At 35.8% G+C, this 18,655-nt stretch overlaps 1 pseudogene; it reads left to right on the forward strand.

Moving 5' to 3' along the window:
• Positions 1-225: 225 nt before the first annotated feature.
• Positions 226-718, forward strand: LOC109263280 (40S ribosomal protein S24-like; annotated as a pseudogene).
• The last annotated feature ends 17,937 nt before the right edge of the window (positions 719-18,655 follow it).

The following is an 18,655-nucleotide window of genomic DNA, read 5'->3' on the forward strand; positions in this document are numbered from 1 at the left end:
TACTTCTGTTTGGAAAAAAACACACTTTACTGCCTTTGACCTTTTAGTGTTTTCTTGTGGTTAGCCATCACATCATCCTATTCTATAAAAAATAATCACTTCCAAAGTGGCATAAAATAAACTAAGATCCTGGGTACAGTATGAAAGCACTGAATGAAGTAACATACAGTGTAGAACAGAAAGGGCAAATGTGCAAATCATCAAGTACATTGTATTTTTGGTTAAAGCTTTCATTATGTCAAGACTTTAAATATATGATTGGTCTGCGAATAGTAGTTCTTTCCTCCCTGGCTGCTTGAAGCTCGGCTGCGATCATGAACAACAGAGTAACCGCCCGGACCAGGATGTTCATGCCAGTTGACTACTTCAGCAGAAACAAATGGTCCTTGATGCTCTTCACCTTAGAAAGGCAACAGTACCTAAGACAGAAATTCAGGAAGAAATAGCCAAAATGTACAAGACCACACTGAATGTCATCTTTGTATATGGATTCAAAACCTATTTTGACGGTGGCAAAACAATGGGCTTTGCTATGATTTACGATTCCTTGGATTATGAAAAGAAAAAATGAACCCAAACATAGGTCTGTATGAGAAGACATGGTCTGTATGAGAAGAAAACGACCTCAAGAAAACAGCAAAAGAAATACAAGAACAGAATGAAGAAAGTCAGGGGGACTGCCCAAGCCAATGTTGGTGCCAGCAAAAAAACGGAGTAAAGATTCTGCAGTGACTTTGTCTCTGGTGATTGTGCAGATTTTTCATGAGTGGATTAATAAACTAAGAACTTTTATGTGGAAAAAAAGAGATTTTAAGTATATTTTAAAATGCACTCTAATAATTCCTATCATAAGATTTCTGAGGTTTTATTATTGTCATGCATGATTTTTGGATTTGAATCCAAATATCCACCTAACGTGATTAAATATAGCATAGGGTCCAGTTTAATATAGACAATTATGCAAAGGTAGAATTCAAAGGACAGTAATTTTTATTTAGTTCCTAATTCTTTTTATTATAAATATATTATATATATTTATATACATATTTATATATTGTATAAATATTTATATATTGTATATAAATCTCACATAGTGCTATTTTATAAAGGAAAGACTGGGTTGATTAAGATGCTTACGCAAGGTCAAATACTAATAAACGGCTTAGTAATGTCTTTCTAATTCCTGAATCCTATCTACCCTATATACAATATTTACATATATACATGTGCATAAGTGTGCATACATATACACACACATACATGTATATTTCCTCCAAAATTGTCCAGTCAATAGCTTTCAATGTAAAACCATGCTGGTTCATCTAATTAACCCACCTTGGTTTTGGCTTAGGAAACTGAAGGTCAAAGAGATTGTGTGAGTGGACCAAAGTCAATGAATGAATTGTTCTGAGAACCAGAATCTAAGACATGTCTCTTGATCTTTCTTGAGGGCACTTTCCATTATATCATGCTGTTTCTATATCTTTACCATAATTTTTTGCCCATTCAACGTAAAATTTTTTCGTGTGTTTTTACTGAGGCGTGAAAATACAAAGCATTTACCATTTGGTAGCATTAATAACGACTCCAAATATTTATGGTTTAGTGGTTCTCAATCTTAGTTGTGCTCCAAAATCATTCACTGTATGTAATTATTCTAATACACATGGTTAAGCATCACCCTTGAGGTTTCTGAATTAGTTGGTTTAGATCGAGGCTCTGGAATCTGTATTTTAATAAAGTGCTACAAATATTGCCAAAAAGACAATAACGACAGCAATAATCATACCTAACACATAATCATATAATAAAGCTTTCAAATAAAGTGTCCACCATTGTCAAAACCCTTTCAACATATTAACTCATTTATTCCTCAGAACAGTCTCATCGTTCAGGTACGATAATTAATGCAATATCAGATGAGGAAACTGAGACAGTTTAGGTGGCTGTCACCAAGTCACATTGCCAGAGAGTGGAGAAGCTAAAATTAACCATCGCTGTTATGGAGCTCTGGATCTTAAATGGTTTTATGTTCTTTCTCAATCTCATTGCATCTTTTCATGAGGAGAGAGGGAAAAACATTTTAGATAGATGGAATCTTAACACTACATGTAGTCACATATTAATGAAAAAAAAACTTCTGAGAAGTTAAATGTATTTTTTTCTAGTCATACAACTAGTGAGAGACCTGATGCTACTCCCAATTGAGCATTCTTTCTCCCGAAACGTTACCTTTCCGTCATAGCAATTTTGCTCTCCTCTGATTATATTTAGTGTAAGGATGGTATTATTCATAATTATTAGTTGAAAGCAACAGAAGCAATTTTTAGTTCCACAAGACCAAAGAGTTGATCAGAAGTACACTGGGAAGCTCACAGAATTGCTAGAAAGGTGGCTCAATGCTCAAGTTCCAGGACCAATGGCCCCAAAACATTCCTTGAACTGGCCTGGGGCAGCTTGTACCAGCTGCCAAGAACTCCACCTGACTGCACCAAAACTCCACCAGTGCTGATAAATCAGTTGTGGGAGCAGAAGTTAGAACTGTAACCACTAGCATTGCTAGAAATCCAATGTTAATTAAATGAACTCTGCACGGGGTGTACTTACACCCAAGTGGACTACTGCCAAATGAAGCTTCACTTGGGCAAGTACAATTGTTGGAATCTTGAATCATGATCCCATGTTGCACTGCAAAGGAAAGTGAGAATGTGCTTTTCCTGGCTTCTACACTGGGAGGTGGGACTCCTAAAGCAAGCAAAACACGGCTAGTTTGTTTAAAAGTTATTGGAAAGCCAGAAAAATATGGAGAGTTCAGAAAGGAATTGCATGCAGACAGATCTTTGAAATCTAAAATCTTGGAATATTAGCAAGATGAAGAATATGCAATTAGGAGCATCCCTTAAAATAATTTTAAATCATACAGTTCAATAAAAGACCAAAGGATTTGTTTTCCAATTTTGCATCTTGGGTTGGAATGGTTTTGATAGTTTATGGTATATTGAAAAATTAAATGTGGGAGAAAGACCTAAATTTCAATACTACTTCCATTCATTGCTAATAGTCCTGGGTAAATTTTTGTTACTTTTCAAAAAGCCACGCCTCTATCAGGGAAATAAAAATAATAATTAATTCCCAGGGTTACGTGAGGATTAAATGAAAAAGTGCAAGTAAAATTCTTGACACCTAACTCTTAGTCCACTTTCTCTATCTCCTTTGGAAAATGTCTGAAATATATTGGAAACACTTTAAAACGGGTATCATTAACAAATGCATATATGCCAATTACTGTGTTCATGACCTTCCAGATGGACTTGACTACTATGCCTTTTATGACCCACAGTATCAAAGAAAAGACCTTTTTCATAGCTCTTAAGTTGCCATTGTTCTTTTGTTTTTAATGTCTCTATTACTTTGTTTTGCTAGATCCTATATACCTTGAAGGCAGGGAGAAACTGTGAGATGGAGACAGATGATTGCCTAGCAAAACACACAGTTTTCCTTTTCTACTTATTAATAAAATCCTGGTGCTATTCATTGGGATAATGAGCCCCACTGAAAGCCTACAATGTACAGAATCTTCTAAAGCTTTACTATACCACGTGACTAAGTTCCGAGAAATGTTGTGTGCAACTGCTGGAAAACCATGTTAAAAGGACAGATTACTTTTATATTTTCTTTCTCCTTCCGTCTTCCTGCCCCTTGGGCCAAGTACATGATAGCTGAAGCTCCAGCAGCCATCTCGATCCAGGAGGTAACCTTGAGAATGAAGATCACATGAGGCAGGGAAGAGAAAGGGAATCAAGGAACATGATAATTTTGTATAGCTGCAGTATCAGTACTGCACTGCCTTGCTCTGGACTTCTTACATATGAGAGAATTAATATTTGTGTCTTTTTAAACTTTATGAATCAAATCTCCAAACTCAATACATAACTGATCCATACTGTCTCTCATTTAAATTTGTATTCCCAATACTTATCACAATGCCTGACACACCGTAAGTATTTAATAAAGGTTGGATTAATTAACTCATCTATGGCTTTAAGCCAAATAGAAATGTCTTTTGCTTTGTCTATTACCTCATTTGAATAGTTACAATAATAGAAAATTTTCCATCTTAAGAGAGAGAAAACAGAATAGTCATCTGAAGATGAGAAAACTATGGCATATTTACTTACCTTTTCTAATTATAATTGTATTAAAATGAAAATGCAGTGAATTAAAACTAACTTGTCTATATCCGTTTATTTTTCTGTAGTTCTTTTTGAAAGCATGTGAGGTATTCTTTTTAGATAACTTTTTGCTAGTGTGCAATACACTAGAAAGAGATCTCAGAAGAGTTTGCTCAATCATGTATATTCACTCTTTGAGGTGGTAAATTTAGTTCCAGCATAAGTATTGTTTCAGAAAAGATCTGAAAGAAATATGAGCAGTAGATATAAAAACATAATATGAGTACATAAATTGTATGTACTTTTTCTAGTATCTCTCTAAAAAAAAGTTTAAAATTGTCTTTTAAAAGATTCTCTTACATTATTGAGAAAGGGAAGGGAAGGGGATGGAGGAAAGGATATAGTTGGACAATTGATTTTAGACACAACAGAAAGACCTCTGATATAAAAGAAGGAATCTAGAATCTGACTGTCAGTGGAGGTCAATGTGTGGCTATATAGTAGGAACAAGGTGAAGGACTTATGATGTGATGTCTGTTTTCTATGGAGGTATATATCCAGCAGATCAAGCGTGTGTGTGTGTGTGTGTGTGTGTGTGTGTGTGTGTGTGTGTGTGTGTGTGTGTTGTTCAAATATTACATATCTTTCCTGCAATTTTTCTCTACCTGACCTATCTTCCTGATAGAAGATTGATAAATTCTCAGCCAATGATGATAGATACATAAATTTTCTTCATAGTCTGCCAATATTTGCTTTGTATATTTTGAAGCTGTGTTTGAAGTTCTGCCTTTTTTGGCACTATAAAGTAGAAATTTATCCTATATTTCATATAGTCAATCTATGACCCTGTCACAGACCTGCTGGTTTCACCTAATCTCCTCAGATCTCTGACTGTCTGAACCTTCCTGGGGTGAGGAGATACCTAGAGCACAGCCATCTGATCATCATGCTTCTGGGGAGTACTCACGAGGTCAGCACCTACGTCTGACTGAACATGACGTATAGAAGCTATAACTATTCCCTACACTTTGGGATCACTTATTGTGCTTTCATCTAATGTTTGGCTTCTGGAATCTTCCTTCATTATTAACATACATATATATATACATATTATATATACTCTATATTTCTATATATGTATGCATACATGTATATATATATACATACATTATACACATATGTGTATATATAAACATATGTGTACGTATACATGTGTGTGGTGTGTATAATGTTACTTTCTACGAGGACAGTTTTACCTGATAGAAAATGTGGATTATATGGCTTTAAAGAAAAATTATTTTTCTTACCCTTTCTAATTTTCTTATTTTGGCAATAAACACCTTATTTCTTTTTTTAAAAACTTTATTTTTGACAAGGAGAAAGAGTACATGGGCATGGGAGAGGGGCAGAGAGAGAGAGGGAGAAGAAGAATATTAAGCAGGCTCTACACCCAGCATGGAAGCCAACACAGGACTTAATCTCATGAACCACGAGATTATGACTTGAGCTGAAATCAAGAGTCGGGCACTCAACCAATTGTGCGACCCAGGCACCCCAAACATCTTATTTCAATAAACAGATATACCAATGAAGCTAGTTCCGGAGAGAGAAATTTAAAAAAAGGAATTATAAAATCATATCCAAAATAACAGCATCTCATTCCTGATATACTTTCAATTTGAAATAGTTATGTTCGGCTCAAGAAAATACTGTCCTTTCTTATAACATCAAGGATTTGGGGTTGTGAAACATTGATTTGTGAATGCTTTGAGTTTTTCAGATTTGAATTTTAAAGTATTAATGTAGAAATAAAATATTTTAAAATCAAATGGTGGTATGGTTAGATATTCTTTTTTCTAATATTAAGTAAAAGTCTTATAATTTCATTGTTTCTTTATATATAAGTACATTGTAAGTAATCTATATTTTATGTTTAAATAAACTAATTTGAGAATATTCTACAATAATTATTTAAATAAATGATAAATATAATTTAGTATAGGTAAATGAGGTCAGAGATTATGAAGAGAAAATTAATAACTTATGTGCAGATGATACTTCATAACATAGTTTATCTAGGGAATATCTTAGATTAGAAGTTTTCATTGCCCTAGAGGTCTGTAATAGCATTAAAATACATTTCTTGATTATAAAGTAATTACACTTTTCAGCACCATGGAAACACTTTACTAAAAATGTAGAAATGAGAAGGAATTGAAATGCTTATAACATGTACCCAAGTACTTGAAATATCAAAAGGCAATCACTGACTCCAAATAATCAACTGAAAGAAAAAAACCTAGAAAATTTATGAAGAATATAATAAGTAAATATAATTATTGGGATGATGGCTTTTATAAAATAATTGTGTGAGAATACATATTTTATAATAATAAAAAGGTAATAAGTACTAAAACATTTCAAAGGCATGTTTCACTAATAAATGGGGACCAGGCATCTGCATGTTCCAAAGCAACTTGGTGATTCCCAAGTGAGCTAAAGTTGAGACTCACTGGTTTATAGTTTGGAGGGTATGCAGTGCTTTAAATCTTGAGTTTCAGACCTAGTATTTTATATTTGTATTAATCGGTAGCTATTGGAAGGTTTTAAACAGAGGACAGATATCTACTTTAAAATGACCACTGTGTCTGTAGTATGGATGGAAGATGCACAGAGGACATGGAGATAAGTAGATATAGGAATACCATTTTAAAAGCTATTGCAGGGGCGCCTGGGTGGCTCAGTCGGTTAAGCGTCCGACTTCAACTCAGGTCACGATCTCACAGTCTGTGAGTTCGAGCCCCGTGTCGGGCTCTGGGCTGATGGCTCAGAGCCTGGAGCTGCTTCTGATTCTGTGTCTCCCTCTCTCTGACCCTCCCCCATTCATGCTCTGTCTCTCTCTGTCTCAAAAATAAATAAACGCTAAAAAATTTTTTAAAAAAAAAGCTATTGCAAACTCTTTCATAAAGAAGAATTGTAAATAATTCTCTAGATACTCTGCCCTCAAAGAGGTGGCGTTTAACTGACTATCCCTTAAGTATGGACTGTGCTTAGTGAGTTCCTAGATTAAAGTATAGGAAGTGGGGGGGGGGGGCGGTGGGAAGGGAATGAGTAAATTTACAGTAGAGATACTTGGCAAACACTACCTAAACCAGAAGATCAAAGTTAACATTGATAGTGATTAGTCACCTGGATAGTATGCACCCCTTTATATGATTTGGTGAGGATGGCATTTTACTCCTGTGGTTGCCCTCCCCAAAATTCATGTTTGTTGAAACATGAAAAAAATGCCTCAACACTGTCAAAGTTATCAAAAACAAGGGAAAATATGAGAAATTGTTAGAGCTAATGATTCAAAAGGGTGATAGAGATTTAGAAGAACTGATTAAGGAGCAGAATAGTGAATGCTAGCGGCAGTGAAGGAGGATCTGGGTGCTGAACAGAAACCACGACTTTCAAATAATACTGATTGGAATTACTCCTTGATGTTTTGTCACAATGCTCAGCAGCTTGAGGGGGCTAGGAAAGACAGTGATGGAGCCAGTAAATTCAGTTTAAAGATGATGAGGCAAGGCATTTGAAAATCAAGAACTCATTTACCCAGGAATATGCATGAGAAATGCATAAATTGACAATATAAATAATAAATGAACACTAAGGTGAAAAGCAGGCATACGAGGAAGTCAATTAATGGGTCGAGCCAGATAACAAGCCAGGATTAAAAATTTCTAATGAATTTGTCATGGCAAGACAGGTTGGGAAAAGGGAAAAATCATATTATCAACATGGTAAAAAAAATTCAAAATAGCATGGAAATTGATAAAACAGAAAACAAGGCAGGTTTGACTGAAGTGATTTTGTGTTCTAACAAGCATGTAGTTTGGTAAACAATAAAATATATTGATAGTGGCTTTCACTTTGAGAGCGAGGATTTTAATTCACCGGTGTAACTGGAATGTTGTGCCCCTCTAGGAGAGTAGCCTCTCATAGGCCCCAGATGACTTCAAGATGGCCCTCTGGCTTGGAGTTTGGAATCTGCCTACACCAACCTCAAAGTTACTAGAAACTTAACCTCAGGGGTGAGTCATCCTTGCTTTGCTCCCAGCTTCTTATAGCTGCCCTGAGGCCTCTGTTCCAATGTCTCATTTTGGCCTTTTCTGAGTACAAAAGGGAAGAATCCTTGTCGTCTTTTTCTCCTCAAATTTATCAACAGGGAGAATTCTGGTAAAGCCTAAGTGTGTTCAGTAACACTTGTGTACAAATTGCTTAGCCAGTGCTAAGCTTCCCTGGTCTCCTTGTTGTCTGTTCTCAAGCTCTTGTCTTGTGGTAACAAAGATTTCTGGTATCTGTGTATGTGGACAGAGGACTTCTTTTCTCCCTAGGAACTTGTAGCTAAGTGCTTCATTTCAGATACAGGCAACACTCAATATTGTCACGTGCTCTTTCAAGTTCAGTCAGTGATTTTGAGCCCTGATTACATATTAAAAAGACCCAGAGAATTTTTAAAAAACTGATGAAAACACCTAGGCAGCATCTACCTTGATTTAGATTTAATTGATTTGGGAATGGGGCAGACATTGATTTTTTTTAACCCCCTTTGTTTCTCTACCTTCAAGGCTTTCTTTAACCCTGACTCCCCATTCCTTATTAACTTCAATAACATTTCAGCAGATTTCTACCTAACATTCAAGTATGTATTTTCTAGCTTTGCTTCTGCATTCACTCATCTTTCTCTCTCTTCTGGAGGCTAAACCTGGTGCCTAATGTCTTGAGCTCAGACCTTTGAAGACCAGGACCAGACTGGGAAGCCTAGCAAGTATCTTGCATGAATCACAATATTATCCCTATCTCTTTTTCCATTGAAGAAAGATCTCCTTGCCTTAAGAATCTATGTAGAAACACAGGATGGTGTTTCTTAAACTTTCTCATCTATTGAAAATATATAATAGGGTATATACCTAGATTCTCATAATAGACATTCCTTTCATTTAGAACAGTGCCTCTCCTCAGTTGTGATCTGAAGAGTAGAGGACATAATCCACCTCTGACTTTTAAATTGTTTATCAAGAATCATGAAGTCTCCCATCAGGCCATTCTCCTATTGCCTGAATCTCTATTGCTTGTATCTAACAACTTGACCACCATAATGAATTGCACTATTGAATTTTCTATATGAGATTTAATCAAAGGAGCAGCTAAATACTGCATCTGGGATTCAAAAGTCCTTGGTGATAGATGTCATAATAATAACATGAGTATTACATGAATATTACTAGATCTCCTTGGGTCAGCTGTGCTATCACCCAAGTCCCTCCTGGAGACCAGTTTCCACCATGGCTTGGGGAAGGGTAGGAGGACAACAAATAAGATTAAGTCTAAAATGTGTCAAGTATAATGTGGACTTTCTTGGGGAGACAGGAAAGAAAGATCCCAAATTGAGTGTGAGAGGAAATGCAATACATAATATATCTTATAACAAAACTTCCTAAATTAGGTTTTAGGCATCTATGACAGTGGTGATGGATCTAAGGAAGCCTAAGCTTGTAAGAAAATGCCCCACTGGTCATGGCACTCACCTGCCATCAGGTCTCCAAACCCGCCATCGGGTCTCTAACTTCCCACCCTCTGTTCAGAGCACTTTGGAAAGTGGGTTGTCCAGAGCAAAGGATGATAAGATGGTGGAAGGTGAGGGGAGAAAAAGATGATGGGGTTTTAGGACTCTGCATGATTAATGGGCAATCACTTATAAGGTGTTTTAGTCCTTCTTACGCTTCTCCAATCTACATCAGTTACAAAAGTGATCAGCTCTGGAGGAAAATTAAAAGATTTTCCTCAGGATGACCACTTTCAAAAGAAGCATAATGAAGAATTATAATGAAGAATTATAAATATTTATAACGTAATATTTATCCTTTTCATGATTACATATGCCATACAAAATTTTTGAAATGTCCTAAATTGGCATGGAGAGAATAATGTTTGGGGAAGACAAGATCTCCACAGCATTATGAAGGCGGCATTGATTGATTGCAACTGCAGGAAGGGAAAAAATGTTAGAAAACGATAACTTCAGGTTAAGTACAATTTGATTAGGTGAAATTGCCAACTTTGGGTTTGAGTCCATGTTAGAGAGAATTTGACTTTAAGAGGTAATTCATAAGAAAAAAAAATCTTACAAAAACAAACAAAAGAACTTCCACATTTAAAATTATATCTATATGGAGATAAGGGAGACAGGATTCAATATTTCTGGACGGTAAGGTGGTACCAGGTGATGAATTTGATTATCACAAGGAGGTCCTAGCCTGTTTCTTGGAGGAGCTTTGCCAGCTCTGCCCCAGGTGGCGCTCGGCTTCCGTGTCCACAATACCCATAAGCCTTTTTTCTACTTCTAACTTTATTCCATCTGGTGCACTAAAAGTGGATGTCATACAAATACACATACTTCAAAATGATCCGAAGATATCTCACCAAGAGAAGGCTGTGGGACTATTTTCCTCTCATTTCTTACTTTTAAACTCAATTAAGAAGAAACTTTTTTTTTCCTCCTCTGAGTCATTGCCTTTTATCTTCTCCTCTTTTTAGGTTCATTGTTGTATTTTCCTCCTTCATGCTAAGATGGTGGTACAGAATACTGATGAGAAAATGCTTATTTTAAAACCACTCATTTCTTTGAGCACAGAAAACCTGATCTGCATTTTTACAGATGTTCCCCTGGTCTGACCTCAGCCTTAGGAGGGTTATAGGTACTCTCAAAGCAAAAGGAAAAAAAAAAAAAAACCAGAAAATTCACACTCCAGGTTCTTCTGGATTGGCAAAGGAGGAGTTAGAGAACAAGCTACTCTACATCAAAAGCAATTGCTGCAGGCTATAGGATTTTTATGTTATTCCTAAATTAGTTTCTTTATATAACAGTAGGTCTAATTTTCAGGACAATCACGTTTCACGAAATACTTTTTTGGGGAGAGGAGAGGAAGGGAAAGTGGATTGTGTAAGGAGCAGTGTGGGTTCCTATTTTGATTTTATAAATGTGCAGATCACTAGTGGGACAATAGCCATATTAAAATAATAGTGGCTCATCCTAGTATGCGAAAGTCTGCAGTTCTCTTTAAATTGAAATTACAAGCATGGCTGAAATTCTTTCTTTAATGGATCTCTATTATTTTTCAAAATCCAAATGAAATTGAAACATAAAGATAGTTTTATCACACTCTCACATTAGAAACCTCCAAAATGGAATATGGATTATTTCACTGGTCTGAGAAGATTTGCAAATACCTATAACTTTTGTCTCATTTAAAATAAATTTACAATAGAAAACAGAATGGATAATTTTCCAAAGAAATTAGCATTTGCCTGGCTGTTATGATTCAAACATTTTGATAGCAACGGTTATTTTACCATCTGAAATCTTTCTGATGTCTACAAGAAACTGACAAAAACAGCATAACTGGTAGGCTCATGTTGATTCTCCTGTGAAGAACCCAGTGGAAGAAATGCAGTGAGGCAGTCTGCATTCATCTAAGCAGGTAAAAATTGGACAAGAAAGTGAGATTCAGTTATCGGTAAAAGCTGAGTAGGCAAACACTGATGTCGCGAGAATTATCAGTCACTCACATGTCTGTATGTTTACTGTTATAGGAGTTTTCCTATTTATTTATTTTTTAATGCTTATTTATTTTTGAGAGAGAGAGAGAGTGAGCAGGGAAGGTGCAGAGAAAGAAGGGAACAGAGTATCCTAATCAGGGCTTAGATTCAGTGCTCAAACCCAGCTACTGTGAGATGATGTCCTGAGCGGGAGTCAGACTGAGCTACCCAGGCACCCTGGCCTTTTCCTATTTAAACATAAGATCTGGATTTGAGGGACAGTGGATCATTATTTTTTTTAAATCCTTGCAGTACCTACCATAGTATTATGTGCAGCTTGGAATGCTCAAATATAAGTAAGTAATTGAATAAATTGAATAAAATGTGTCAACACATTCTTTATTACATATGTTCATACCTACCCATCATCCTCAGCACACTGCATTGTTAAGTGAACATCCTCAGCACATTGTTAAGTGAAGTTAACCATGAATTCCCATTCATGGAAGATAGAACAGAACATAGAGCACTGGTATCTGGGAATCTAGCCAACTAATATGGGACAAAAAGAGTCCTAGAGATACTAAATACAGTTTTGGCCTACTTCACAACTCTTCCCAGAGTCATTTATACTTTGGGTACTTATATATGGAATATATAAGGTAAGCTGCTTATGTATTTCCAAGCGATAGCAAGAAGAAACATGAGACATGAAAAATATGTGAATTATGTAAACTTCCTTTTTATTTATTCACTCACTCATTTAACATGTATTATATGTGTACCACTTATGAGGAAATGAAGAAATAAAAATTAATTATATGTGCTTCCTCATCTCAAAATGTTTTCCTTCTTGTGTTAGATCTAGAAAAGCAAACAGACCTTTGCAATGCAGACTTAATCCAGTCTTGGAGGATTATTTTTTTCAGATGTGTCTACATATAGCCTTATAATGTTTTCTAATGTGCTACTAATCACTTTTAATTGAGCTTTGAGCTTGCAGGTGTCAATTTAAATGATGAACATTGCTGCAGTGTGGAGTATCCATCAAGGGGAAAATTACCCTGAAAAAATTTTGCCATGTTGTTATGGACTTTTTATGGTGACTCTGAAGTCGCGTGTGTTCCTGATAGTGTTCCATCACCAAATAGAACAATAGACTCATACCTGGAAAGAAATTCAGAGATTAATTAATTCAATTCACTTATTTCACAGAAGAAAAAAAATGAGATTCAGAGGTTGCATTTGTTGGCCAAGATTACAGAACGTTTTGGTTGCACACCTACAAGTAGGGTAATTCTTCACACACAAAGTTAAATACAATTGATATCTCATAGTCATTTCTTTTTTTTTTTTTAATTTTTTTTCAACGTTTATTTTATTTTTGGGACAGAGAGAGACAGAGCATGAACGGGGGAGGGACAGAGAGAGAGGGAGACACAGAATCGGAAACAGGCTCCAGGCTCCGAGCCATCAGCCCAGAGCCCGATGCGGGGCTCGAACTCACGGACCGTGAGATCGTGACCTGGCTGAAGTCGGACGCTTAACCGACTGCGCCACCCAGGCGCCCCTTTTTTTTTTTTTTTTTTTTTTTTTTTAAATTTTTTTTCAACGACTCATAGTCATTTCTGAAAGACTGAATAATTATAAATAGATATGAAAATGAATGAATTCATAGAAGTAAATTAAAGGCATGACATCATTTCCCATTCGTAATAGTTGATTCTACTTTTATTGAATACCTAAACATCGATATTGTTCTTTTTTGAGTTGGTAAGCTAATCAAACCAGAAGCAATTAAATGAACTAAAATAGGGGCGCCTGGGTGGCGCAGTCGGTTAAGCGTCCGACTTCAGCCAGGTCACGATCTCGCGGTCCGTGAGTTCGAGCCCCGCGTCAGGCTCTGGGCTGATGGCTCGGAGCCTGGAGCCTGTTTCCGATTCTGTGTCTCCCTCTCTCTCTGCCCCTCCCCCGTTCATGCTCTGTCTCTCTCTGTCCCAAACGTTGAAAAAAAAAATTAAATGAACTAAAATATAGAAGATTAATTCAGAACATGATGATGCTTTCTCTTATACACTTCATATTTACATTTCTGGGACTATAACCTTGCAATGAAACGAAGACATGATGGTTACTAATGGTGACTCAGTGACCCTAGGAAAAAATTAAGTTTCCACAGATAATACATTAGATGAAGAAATCACCTGAAAATTAATATGACTTCATTTTATTTATTTAGTAATATGTAGTGTTTCTTAGGTTCCAGACACAATTCTGGGTACTTTACAAATATTATCACATGAAATCTACAATAAAATTGAATCCCAAGCTAGGTTTAAAAAATGTAAAAGGGTGATCAGCAAATATAATCAATCTGTACCTTAAACAATAGTATTACTCTGATTAAAAATAGGATTTGGGGGTAGAAGAGTAGGTGAAAGGGGCGTAAGGCTGTTAAAACCTAGAGAGGTTTACCCCCTCCTCTATGCACCCACAAAACTAATATACTGATCTTCCAAGTCTTATTAATTGCATGAGTACAGAGCAGCAGGAATGTTCTGTCTGGTGGGAGGGTGTGGTTCTACAGTGCTGGTATATAATTATTTATTAGGCCATGCCACTATCCCAATTGTTCACTTTATTTATTAAGATGATCAAAAATTCACTTCCCTAAGCTCTGATTCCATACTCTTCATGAAAACAGCGACAGAGAGAATGATGTCTAATAAATGCAAATATTATAAAATAAGTTGTATATATAATTTCTATGCAAAGAAGTATTTTTTAAAGTTCATTTATCTTGAGAGAGAGCAAATAGGGAAAGGTAGAGAGGAAGAGAGAGAATCTCAAGCAGCCCCTACACCCAGCACAGAGCCCGCGGCTTAACTGACTGCTTAACTGCTTAACTAAGCCACTGAAGTGCCCCACAAATAAATATGTTTAATAAGACACTTTCTACATTGAACCTTCCATTGTTTCTGTCCTTGGATTTCTTTAAAAAATACTTTTTGTCTTTTGACTCTCGAGGAATTCTGTTGGATGTCTGAGACACAGAAATGAAGGGCCACAAATATATGGCACTTTTGCACCAAGGAGAATTACATGATAGAAGAGGCAGGCAGGCCAACAAACAAATAATGAAATGAGTTAATAATGCTTATTATAAGGAAGTTGTATGTAGAATGCAGCTTGGCATAGAGGAAGAACTCCAAAGCCAGAGTTCATTTGTGCTTGAGCCAGTATTTGAGCTGAACCTGGAAGGATTGAACAGTTTGTCAGAACACTTGGGAGAGGGTATTTCAGTTAGATAAAGGAGTTTGTGAGAAGGAACGAATGCCTGAGTTAGCAGAAACTACAAATATTTGACTTTTCCCAGAGGTTCACTTATGATTTAATAAGTATCTTAGGTCTGAGTAACTTATTGCATTTGGTATAGCAACCAAAACATTTTTTTGAGTTTTAATGCAATAATTCAGACCCTGAACCATCATGGCCACCAGCATCCTATGAGGCCTTGCTTAGGCATCAGCTGGTGCCTATAGATAAATCTCTTTTGGGTTTCTTGCCAATGCTGCAAACTTCCACATTTTAAATTGCTGATAGAGAAATAGAGGCACATTCTTAAAATAAAAATTATATTCTACCACATTTTTGTCTGCTAAAAACATACTGAACAAAATAATCAAGACTGGTGTTAGTTAGTTATTATTCTATCTACCTATTTATTTTTTATACCATGGGCTTTGTTTTTTTTAATTTTTATTTTTTATTTTTGAGAGAGAGAGAGAGACAGACAGCACAAGTTGGGGAGGGATAGAGAGAGAGGGATACAGAATCTGAAGTAAGCTCCAGGCTCTGAGCTGTCAGTACAGAGCCTGACAACGGGGCTCAAACTCACAAACCATGAGATCATCACCTGAGCTGAAGTCAGATGCTTAACTAACTGAGCCACCCAGCTGATCCAAAACTGATTTTTATATCTTTTGCATATTTTAGGCAAAGAAGACAATAAAGATACATCAGGCTTTTGTTCAGATTTTTTAACCTCTCTCTCTCTCTCTCTCCCTTGCCCACACACAGACACACACGGACACACCGATGCACACAAAACATTCACACTTTTCCACTACCAGGTTATTACAATATTTCCAGGGCACATCAGATGGTGCTTTGTTTATTCATTTGAAATAATAGAAATGACTATGGGCAGTGCTCTGTGGTGGTGGCAGGAGGCACAAAGAACATAGAAATGTTGGCCCTACTTTTAAGACAATTGGCTGGAATTAGTAGACACGTGGTTTCATTTTATACCCCAGTGAATCTCAGACAGGGCCAGGTAGTAGACTACATGAATCATGAATGTCAGCTTGTCCTTTCATTTTTTTTTATTTTTGCATTACTCCATGAAAAATTGGCATAACAATTTCATACTAGAAATTTAAAACTAATTCTGCTGGTAGAAAATAAACATCACTATGACATTTTAGATGCAAACTGAATCGTTCTTTGAGTAGAAGGAAAAGAGCTGTCATACTTGCCATGATCATATTATTTCTAAGTTCTTCTGTTGGTATCCAGTGGTTACATGGTCACTCATTTTTTCATCTGCTCTTACTTCTTCTATTTTTTTTTTTTGATGTTTATTTTTGAGACAGAGACAGAGAGCAAGCAGGAGAAGGACAGAGAGGGAGAGAGAGAGACACAGAATGTGAAGCAGGTTCCGAGCTGTCAGCACAGAGCCCGATGCGGGGCTCGAACTCCCAAACCATGAGATCATGACCTGAGCTGAAGTCGGACGCTTAACCAACTGAGCCACCCAGGAGCCCCAGTCTGCTTTTACTTTCTAGCAGGTGCCAAAGGTCTAAGAAAAGCTAATGTGAGAAAATCTTAAAGGTGAGAGAACTCTATTCGTTACTTTTTGTTTCTTTTTAGCAATTGGGAAGGTCCTTCTATAATCTAATTTACCTTGGTCAAGCTTGCAGAACACCAGTGTTCTTCAATTCTCCCATTTTTAGAACGATTTCTTAGTCATTTGATACCTTCATTATTATATGGGAAAATTGTTTTCCAACATTTTAAATTAAAACTTTTAATCATATTAACCACAATTCCTGGCATTTTGTGTTTACTAGAGTTTTCAGTGAATATCCAGAATTTATTTTATGCTTTTATTTCTGGAGTGGATCACAGAAATAATGCTTATGTCCCCTAGAAAATAACAAGACTGGAGTAAACCTTATTTAGACAACACACTATAAGGAGTGCCACTTAACTAGTTAGGTTTCTCAGGGCATCAAAAAAAAATTAATCATCAGTCAGGTTCCACCCAACCTTGCTGATATATATGTAAGTGACTGCATTTAACACGATCATGGACAATATATATGACATAATACACAAATGCATATTGAGTAAAATATATTTTGTGATTTTAGTTACCAACTTCTTGTTATTCTTCTCAAAGGAACATATTTGTAATGGGGCATTATTTCTAGCTAAAATTAGTCTAAAAATTCTTCTGAATTCATTCTTTTATTGGTTCATTCACCTGCAATTTATTATAGAGATTGGCAATATACATAAAGAGAGACAAAGTGCCTGCTTTCAGGGAACTTAGAAATTGGGGGGAAATAGACAAAAAATTAAGAATTTAGTCTTTTATTTAAGAAAACACTTACATAGAGGGATTACAGCAAAGTAAAACTGTGTTTAGGGATGTCAGTCAAAGTGATGATGAGGGTTAATCAACTTAAGAAATGGATTCCAGACCTTGCCTTATGCCTTACTTTCTTAGATCTTAATTATCAGGTTAATTGACAGAAAACATATCTTTCCTGGAAAAAATCTTTGATAACATTTGATTTACAATGAGAGATAAAAGCATACATTATTTTCTCATATTTGTATTTCCATAATCATATGACAAGTTTGTACTTATTTCTTTTTTCTTTTTTTCTTTTTTCCCCTAATATTTAACAAGTTTTGATGGCAAACACATGTCTTAAAAAAAGTGTTTGCTTCCATTTAGTTTGTCAAAAAAGAGTTAAATGGTATCATATTCATGGGAGAAATTTAAGAGGCAAATGAATTTGTATATACTCCAGACTATAGATCAGAGAATCAACTAGATCATCTTTTAATATTTATGCTAGTTTTACACAGCAAGCCTTCAACAACCAATGAAAAAATTGGTTGAAGTTCGTTTGTTATGCGGAATTTACTTTGCCATAAAACTCATATTTTAGATGTATTTTACCCAGATTCACCCAAAAGAAGTCTAGTGAAGGCTTAATGTATATGAAAAGTTGTAATGAAAATAATGTAATGGGTAATATTACTGGCCACTTTCAGCATTTTGCTGTTTGAATGCATCATTATTTTCTCCTTACAGTTCCATGAGAGCAGTATTATCATTCCTATTTTACAGATGAGGAGATTATAGTTTAGATAATTCAAATGCCTTGGGATTTAAGTCAAAATTGGGAATTTATGTCTATCATATGATCTCAAATCCATGTCTTTAATCATTTTATTATATTATTTTGCATAGTTACATTAAGAATGCCAGAAAAAATGCACATATACTTATTTATTTCAACAACAGAAAAGCTGGCACTAGAGGCACAAATATGATGTTGATGAATTTGTTAGGGGCATCATTTACACTAGGTTATGCAAGATGTATTTAATAGACTTCACTGAAAAGGCAGGGACCCACTGGAGGGTTCAGTTAAGGGAATACGATGTTACTTCTAGGAATGGTGAGAAAGAGAGAAAAAAAAGGCAAAGAAATTGTCCAAGGTAAAAAGTAAGAAAGAATCATTGTGAAGTAAATCAGAAGTCTGAACAGAGATTGATTGTGAAAGCAAAAAAACAAAACAAAACAGAACACAAAA

This window comes from Panthera pardus, unplaced genomic scaffold (genome assembly GCF_024362965.1).
Source record: "Panthera pardus isolate Hobbes unplaced genomic scaffold, ASM2436296v1 HiC_scaffold_17, whole genome shotgun sequence".
NCBI classification, from domain to species: Eukaryota; Metazoa; Chordata; class Mammalia; order Carnivora; family Felidae; genus Panthera; species Panthera pardus.